Source organism: Chiroxiphia lanceolata, chromosome 10 (assembly GCF_009829145.1).
Source record: "Chiroxiphia lanceolata isolate bChiLan1 chromosome 10, bChiLan1.pri, whole genome shotgun sequence".
NCBI lineage: Eukaryota > Metazoa > Chordata > Aves > Passeriformes > Pipridae > Chiroxiphia > Chiroxiphia lanceolata.
Genome location: NC_045646.1, coordinates 14,175,500 through 14,185,239, shown reverse-complemented (window position 1 = coordinate 14,185,239; position 9,740 = coordinate 14,175,500).

Below are 9,740 nucleotides of genomic sequence, written 5' to 3'. Positions count from 1 at the left end.
CTGAGGGGCTGGATCGCAGCCAGTGCCCGCTGGCAGCGCACGGAGCAAACACGCTGCGGACCTGCCTTCCCTGCCTGCCTGTCGGCGGTGGGTTTATCAGGCACTGCCATTAGGTGGCTGTTCCACGAGGTGTCTGTTGTGCATGGATTAACAGAAAAATGCAATCTTTAAAGCAACGACTCTTCACCAATCCGATCTTTATTTTGCGTGTAACTGAACTGGGAGAAATGGGATTAAAATAGCAATCTTGAAGTGATGGTGTAAGGAAAAATCAAGGAAGAAACCTTTTAAGCATTTATGTTTAGAGGTGGTACATGGTACAGAATATGTATCAGAAATTGTAATGCTACCCCCCCCCCCAGAAAGTATTGATAGGGATGAGAAACTAAATATAGATGTCAGCAACATACAGCAATCAACTGGAAATTCATAAAACAGCTTCCACACCAAATTTTGACACAGGACTTGGACAAGGTTTTTGGGGGGTCAGGGGCTGATTATCTGTCTTGCTGATGTTTTTTTTGTCGAGCAGGTGTTTGGTTTTGTCAAGTTTGTTTTTTTTGGGGGGGGGCCCACTGGATTTCTGTTTCATTGGGGTTTTTTTGTTTGGGGGTTTTAAAATCACCTGTAAAATCTTGTTCTTATGAAAATACAGCCTTTGAGGGGCTGTGGGCACTGTTATTGAGCTCAGGCACATCCTGGTTTCCCAGCAGTTCTGAAACAGCTGCACGAAGCAATTTGTCCAGAACACTGAGTTAAACCCCAGACCCAAATATTTCAAGTTGAATCATATTAAGCATGTTTTAGGTCAAAAGCAGAGGAAGTGTGGTCATCAAGAGGCTGATTTACGTAAGCAGATCATGTGATTTAAGCAAAAAAATAAGGCCAGAAAGGAGCAGTATAGAAGACCTGATTGTATCTTGCATCAAAACCTGTACCAAAAACTCCTTGCTGGTCACGAGGAAATTTTGCAACTGGTCTTTCACCTCTGAGTGAATTTGCCCTTAACTCATGAACACTCTGAGGAAATCTTTTTACATCTGTCCTGAAGATGAATCTATGCTGAAGATCTGTTCTGCTCTAGATAAAAATCCTTTAGTAGTAATTATGTCTGAGTGTCATAAAGAATAACTTTATAGCTCTCCAGCAAGAGCACGCTGGAGATACAAAGTTTACTTGATTTAACTGTGTATTGGAAGCAAAGAGATTTTATGCTTCTTTTCTGCTTACTTTAGTAAACTGAGATTAATCTATTTGCAGAAGCTGAAATGAACTTATTATTTTTATTTTTGCTTGAAACCATCTGCCAAGTTCAGCTGAAATTCACAAACCATCTGAACTTCTGTTTGCTGATTAAACACACTCAACAGTAACAAAACTGCATCTTGCCCTTCCTTATGTGGAACCAAATCCCTCTGAACACTATGCAGGCTGAAAGTAAAAAGAGGCATTCTTCCTGGGAAGTCATAAGCATCCACAAGACTAACCAAACTGCAACTGCCCAGCAGCCCCTAACAATTAGATTTAGTGTTTGTCTCTAATTAAATTTTATCCATTTAAGCCTGAGATAAAATGGGATAAAGTACTCAATATACAGTGGAATATTAATTAATAAGATTATTTCTGTCTTCTGGTACACTGAATGACAGACGTCTTGGACACAAATTGCAATTAACACTCTTGGTGATGATGCAGAACTTCTTTGCTGGCTTTGAAAATTCATCAAGTAAAATTAGAACGGTGCTTTGCTGTAGAAGAAAAACTAGTACATCTCTCATACCTCTCCTTTTCCCCTTCTCTCCAATGAAACATATAAATTGGAAGAAAGTGTACTGGCAAATCAGAGTATCAGAAAACATTGAGGATATTTTAGGTGGTTTTTTCTTGGGTAGAAGTGACTTACTTTGAAATCAACATTTGCATCAACTGTCACATCAACAGTGTGATCTCCTGTCAAGGCACCAGGTAAGATCTGGACAGCCCTAGCTCTGTCCACGTTAGCCAACAGCACAGCACAACAGCAGCAGACCTGGAGAAAGAGAAGACAGGCACCAAGGACTCCCCATGCTCAGTGGTTCTTTTGCTTTGGCTCTTGTGTGGCTCTTCAGTTGACCACCATTGGCAGGTTTTGGTGTGCGACGGGAGCACATCCTCCAACTTGGTCCCACCCAGCAGGAATCAGTCTGCACACTCCAGAAAACACGATTCAAATCTACACTCAAGTACAGCAAGTCAAGACGACCAGGAGATTCCCTTAAAATACTCTGTACAAACTAAATTACTAACATGGACATACTCTGCTGACCACAGTATTTGCTGTCAGATAACACCTTCCATCCATGAAAGACATTTCATTTAAAGTGCAATACGTTTTTGGCAATCATTATGATGTCTGTCCAATGGTTGAGCTTTGCTAGTTCCATATCTGTAAAATACAAGCCAATGTTACCAAGGTACTCTAGGAGCCTACTGGAGTGTCTGTTTACAAGGTAATACTGAGTAGTACAGACCCAGTGATCCAGAGGTGAACAGTTTTGTGCTCATTCAGAGCACATGAAGTGATGAGCCCTGAAACTACCATGACAGCTATAGCTATTCCAAGATTACTAGTTGATCTCCACATTTTCAGTAAGCCACTGTTCAGTATTCTAATTCTAAATTCAAACTAAATAAAACATATTTCACTTTTTGAGGGAAGGAAAAAAAGAGAAGTGTATAAGACATCCAGAAGATTTAATGACATAATGGTAACTCTATTAGGACATGAAAATTAATTTCAGTTTCCCTGAGGTATCTTATTTTAATTAACAAATCCATGATCCTGCTCTATTAATTAGCATACTGAAAGAATAATAAGTTTTAGATGAGCTTCATTCTAATAAAGCTTTTCATCCCCTAAAAAAATAATAAAAGGAATTAAGAATCTTAATCCAATTTATTGTCTACATTTAGTACCAGTGTTTTGAAATTCTACCCAATAGTACAGCACAACTATTAGTCATTTCTTTTAATTTGAAAATATTTTGGTTTTGCACTTGTATTTAAGACATTCTACCTATTTGAAGGGGTGGCAGTAGCTCACTAAGAAAAGTAATTTTTGCAGGATTCCAGGTAATGTTATTTTTCATGTTATTTTCTACTGATAACCAATAGGAATAACATATGGAATTTTTTTAAATACTTATCTAGTGCTGATTTTCCAAAAAACCCATACAATAACAGTTATCCATCAGCATCTCAACTGGGTCAAATAAAATTCTAGGAACTTATCTGGGACACCAAGCTACACAGCAGGTGCTTTGTGCCTCAGTTTCCCAGGACCATTCAGTGGTTGCAGAGTGGCCACTATACTACTGGTCCAATCTCACATTTTTATGGACATATTAATGCATTGGTCTGCTCAGAGCAGATCTGGAAACCTGATGATTTTTTTCCCAAGTTTGTTTTATGTTCCTGTCTTCCTGTATCACAGGCCTCTTACTGGCAAAAAAATCACAGCAAATTTTTCCATTTGTTTTTGATTCCAAAAGCAACAAGTTTGTACCTTAGACTCCAACAAAGCACTTCACAGGATTTCCTGTTATACAAAGTAAAAGAAGAGAAGAAAACCTCAGCAAATCACCAACGGCTTAGGTTAGCAAAAAAAGCTAAGTGAAAAATTTCTGCATAGATGAAAATGGATAGATGCTCATAACTTCAGAACTGTTTGTCCTGTAAAGACAGGTTGCTTCTTTGACCTAGCACCATCTGTAAAACAAATGAGAGCAAAAGTGAACACTAGGAGGTTGCATGTGCACAATTTTTCTAATTAGTATCCCTTGACAGCATTTTGCTTATTTATTTCAAATTATCAGGTTGAATGTTTTCAATGCTTTACTGAAGAAAAAAAGCCAAAACAGTTATTATGTTACAGAAAAACAATCAGCATTAATCAAATTTGTAGAAAGAGATGAACAATTTAAAAACATGGGTTGCAATGGAAAATGTCTGCCAGCTCCATCACTGCACAGGCTTCCATCAATCACGGAGACTGCAATGGCAGGAACTGCTCTATACCCATAACAAGATGCTCTTATAGTTCAAGTTGGTCCTGCTGTCTCCTCATCTCAGCTCCCTTAGGTTTGATCAGCACTGTTGTATATCCCGTGGGATCCCTAAGTGACACCCTGGTGCTGCATTGCCTCTGATGTATGCAGGAAAATGACGGGTATTCTCTGTAAGGATACTGAGAGCATGGACAGTTCATTATCACAGACAACAACTTCTTGCAAGAATATCTAAATATTCATCTGTTTGCTTCTTTTTTTTTTATTTATTTCATTTCCTTTTCATCTCCATGTGGTCCATGAAGGAAGCCTAATTAACAAGTCCCTCTCATATCTTTGTTTTTTCCTCAGACACCTAATAGCAATCATTCTCTGTGTTTATTTCTAACCATTTATGTCCCAGGCATCTTAAAGAAGGATGTTTCTCAGCAAAATTATTAATATGCTATCACTTTATCATGTATCTTTAGGGTTTTCAACGTGTTTGGTAGTTTACTCAAAAGAAACACAGAAGTTCAAAGAAACTTCCCCTCCCTCTCCCCCCCCGCCAAGAAAATAGAGTGGTTCTTTCACAGATTCATTGCTCTAATAATTTATCTTCTGAGAAGAAACTTAATCATGGAAGAGTGAGACCATGGAAGTAGTGAGCATTCTTATTTCATACTTTATGTTTCTTACTTAGTGTTTCAACATCTCATGATTGATATTTTTGCTGTAGTGGGGATTGGCACAGATAGAACCACTGATTTAAAAAAAGAAAAGCTATTTTTCCTTAGTGGGAATACTAAATTAATGCTTAATAATAGACTTAAATAATAACATCTTAATTAGATTTCCAGCTCTCATACTCATTGTGTATGAGGTAAAAATAAAGAACTTCAAGTTCCAGATTTATTCAAAAGAATGAGAAGTTAAAAGAAGAATCCCCATCCTGCTAAATACACATACCATTTTCATGTGGCAATTATACTATTTTACTCTAATACTTACACTTTGAATACAGCAGACAGACAGGGAAAGACTTAGTGTACCAAAACCAGAACATGTAATTAATCATAGCAGCAAGAAATGAGAATAATCACATATTGGATGAAATTCTGCTGTCATTTACTCCAGCATAATAGTTTATGTGAATGTGTCCTCTTTTATACATGTGTGTGTGTGTATGTATATATATATATATTTGTCCAAAGAACTATACATTTTATAGACTGCAGCAGTTGGTTAATGGTTACTAAATCTGACATTTACAGAGACATTAGGAAAGATGGTATTTATTTGCAATTTTATTTCCCTCATAGTGAAACATGGAATCCATACAGCTGTACAATGAAGATGATTAGAATTGCCAGAAATGAAGGCCTCCTGGGAAAAAAAAAATATCAATAGCATAGTTTAACTACATGAACCATAATTGCATTATTAGCTCTGCTGTGCTCTACCACAGGAAAGCTAATGACATGATTCTGAAGAAGCTTTATAGATTATGGAAAACTATATAACCTCTTGCTCTCCCATTGACAACACAACTCATTTGAGATCCCTGCCATTAAGGGAAAGGAAACTGCCTCATTTTTCACAAACCTTGTGATTATGTCTTTTCATGGATTTTAAATATTAACTGTATATATGCCCATGGACCAGCAGCTGAAATAACAAATAACCAATTGTTCAATCTTAGCTGTGCCGAATTCAGCTGTGAATTGTATTTTCAATCTGAGTCCAATACATAAATAACTGTTGCAGAAGAAGCAGAGGCACTCCCTGATCCAGTTATGCACTGGCTATACCTGAGAGGTAGCAAGAGGGTCACTATCAAAAAGTGTCAGTGAAGTGAAATGTCTGGGTTTTTTCAGAGTTCTGATTGCACTTACTGCTCAATCAGTCTGCCTACAGTTTACTAGCAGAATGCCAGTTTAAAAGCACAAGATCAAATAATTTTCATTATGTTCTAACGACATGCAGTAGTTATTCCCAGTGAGTCATTGCCACTTTGTTCCTGTATTCCCCCCCCCGCACCCCACCCCCAGGTTGCAAAACCACAGATATATGAAAACCATGATTATTTCAGTAGTTACTGAAATAGAAGAAATGCGTAATTGAGATTAATAAATCTCAAAACACAAAATTATCCAAGACACAATCCTAAAACATTGGGCCTGGGAGACACCTCCTCCATCACATTTCACAAATCAAACTTGCTCCTTGGAGACCTGCAACAACCTATAGAGACTTTTTTCTCACTTTGTATGTGCACTGATAGGCATCTGTGGGTCTCCCCTTACTGCTGCAAGTTCACCATCATACAAGGATTAGCAGTTTCTTTTTTCACTGGGAAGGTTTAAAAGTGGATTTGTGGGCTCTGTGGCAACTGAAAGAGAACCAGCCCTGGAGTATTTCCCAATTCACAGCTCAAAGTGGGCAAAATTAATTTAAACCAGTTTAGGTGATGGATCCCTTCACTGCACTGAGCAGCTGTGGGTGGCACCTGCATGGTTCCTATGCATGGGCAGAGCAGGGCAGCCCGGCTGGGCACAGCCCTCACCCCACAGTGTTTGGTAAATGGGCAGGTTTGCTCCTGCTCTTGGGGATAAGGTGGTGCTTCTGCCCTCACTGGCACCATAAAAGGACTGAGAGCATGAGACAGAAGGCTTGCCTTTGAACTGGAGATGGGGCAGCGGGATAAAAAACGAGCAGTGATGGACCAGCAAAATCAACTGTAATTATTTACACATTGTCTTCTGTGTAAGTTCCTACTGAGGCGACTCCCCAGTCTGCAAACCTGCCATCCCGTTCTGCCCACTGGGGCTCGAAAGGGCTGACTTACTGAAGGACCCACCAACACCCTAAATGAAATCCTCTAACAAGGGAATTTCTAAACGGACATTCAGTTGAGATATACACAAGATACATTGGCTGAGAGTCCAGAAGTTCTTGAAAAGCAATGCCGTATCCTGAGGAAACGTGCATGTTTCGGGTTTATAGTTTCCACTGTCAAATTCTGCTGGGTTTACCTATGTGCGGTAAGATGTTGCCATCAAGCGGCCGTTCCCTCAATTACAGAGAGCCTCCCCTGCGGGGCAGGCTGCCTGCCTCTGCCCCTGCGATGACTTCCTACTCTGAGCTGTCTGGTGTGTACGTGTAATAACTCAGCTGCTAATACATTACTCAAAACCACTTTTAATCCCAATTGCTTTGAATCTCCAAAAAGAAGGAGGAGATTTAAAGCATCTAAATTAGCAGCATCTGACTTATTTATTAGTAAAATCCAGCCAGACGTATTTTCCTCTCTAGCAGAGGAGCATAACATAAAATTCTAATTCTAGAGAGGAGGTAGGTAGGGAAGCATTGCCCTTAAAGCTGTTGCACATACTTCCTTACAAACCATAGGGGGCATTATGTTACCATGGTTTGTTCTTCTCATTTATCAGTTTAAAATGATGCTCTGCTATTGTCATATTCATCAAGCTCTCAAAATCCCTGTCTTTGCACCAATGCAAGAAATAAAGACAGAAAACTATGTTATATACATCCTGCTGTTTCAAAAGTCCTTTTCAGGACATTCAAAATGTGGGATAGGCACCCTTTCTTATTACCTGCATTTAGATCCATTTACATGCTCTGAAATGTGCAGATTAATCTATAAAGTGTCAAAAATCTGTTGCTGAGTGAGTGTACAAAGAAAGCAAGGGACTAACCTTCTGGAAGAGATGAGAAAAACCATACAATTTTAGAGTCCCGGGCTCTCCACAGCATAAGAGTATTTCCTTACTGTTTACTTGAAAAAAAATGCAACAGCAGGTGTGATGGGAGAGGGCAGGATGGCTCTGCTCCAGCTCTGGTCCACCTGTGCCTTCACACAGCACATCAGGCACCTGCAGGAGAACCTGTAATCTGGAGTATTCACCCAAATTGCTTTGGCTCTGCCACCAGGTCTCAGCCAGTCTCTTGGGCCCCTGTGACGTTGCCTGTAAACACCCCCACACAGCCAGCAAAGGCCCGGGGACTGGCGGCAGGGACTGTGCTCTGGGTGCCATCACTCGGGAGCCTCTGGGCAGAGTCACGCAGTTGTTTCTACAAGCACAGTGATTTAAAGCTCTGCTATCCCCATTCGCCTCTCATGTGGCTGTGTAACTGCAAACATGAGCACAGGTCTGTAAAATAGCAGTTTCCATAACCCTTTTGCAGCCTGTGCTCCAGTCTACTTGTACAGCTCCCAGTGCCTGGTGGCTATGGAGGGAGGATTAATGTGCTTATGCCTACAGGTACTCCCAAAGTCCAGTTTAATCATCTTTGCATGCTTTGTGCAGAAAGAGGGTCTGAGGGTCTTGTAAACAGCAGAATTTAAAGGCAATTTCAGAATTGGCTCACAATTTTTGCTTACGGGAATTATCTTTAAGGGAGCAAGAAGGAAACCTTTCAAACATAAAAGTCACTGTGATTTAGCCCAAATTTACGTTTAAAAAAGTAGGCATGAATTAGCAGCCTTGGTGAATCTAAACTTACTTTAAACTTTTGTCTAACAGGAAAAGGCTGATTGAAAAACAGATCCTCATCTTAAGTTTCCCTTGGTTAAGAAAAAAAAAAAGGGGGTGCAGATTTTGTAGCTTGCTTTAATAACAAATATTTAGACCACTTCAGAATAAATGCTAACTTCTGAGGGTAAGATTTGATACTCTCTATGGCATCAAGACACCTCCCTAGTTCCTTGATCAAATAAAGACTTGCCAGAATAAAATACAGGAGAAACAGACAAAATTTAAAGTATTAGATTGTAAAATGGCAACTGAGACTGGGGTTTTGTGAGAGAAAAAAATTAAGTATCAGCCATTTTTATTAAGAATTCTTAGGAAACGTCAAGCTTTTAGTATTCATAAACTCACTGCTTATTACTGTCATCCTGATAAGAGGAAAAGGAGACTATAATGAGAAAGGCAGAAACATTTTGTGGTAAAAATATGTTTTTCTGAACCACTTCAAGGAACAAAGTAACAATTTGCTACTAAGATGGTTCTCCCACCTGAGAACTGCAGTCTATGTTTAATTTTGAAAAAACTGATGTTACTTCATACCATCCAGTTTCTCTCACATTCCTTTCAGTACAGAGATTCCTCAGATGCAGAAAGGATGTATTGATACTTCTTGGTCTCACATCACACTTCAGCCACTCAGTGCTGGTAAAAAGCTTCTGCCAAAGAGAATAAAGCCAGCTGCATCCTTCTAACAGCAAACAATGCCTGATATCTCTGACAGAAATAAGGTGTAAAGCAATCCCCATGGGTTTTGCTATCTCACAATACAAAACACTAACACAGTACTGAACAAAAGCAGCAGAAGACAACCTGTACTATGGGAAGAGTGCCAGCCTCAGGAGCACCAGCAAAGTGCTGGTTGTACTGCATGAAGACGTAAGTGATCGAACCAAGGGGAGAGCTCAGTGCTCTTGACACCTACAAAAACATTACCAAGAGAAAGAAAGGGAGATGGGGCCATCTAATTGCATAATATTAGAAGAATACTTGCATAATTACAGAGCGACAGTGACAGCTGCTTACGATGTCCACGATCACACACTGCAGGTGGTAATTTATCCATAGGTTTCCCATTCAGCTGGATGGAAAGCAGCAGGGGGTGGCCCCTTGGCATCCCACATAATGGCAGACACTTAAAGCAACTACCATGCACTAGGCCCCC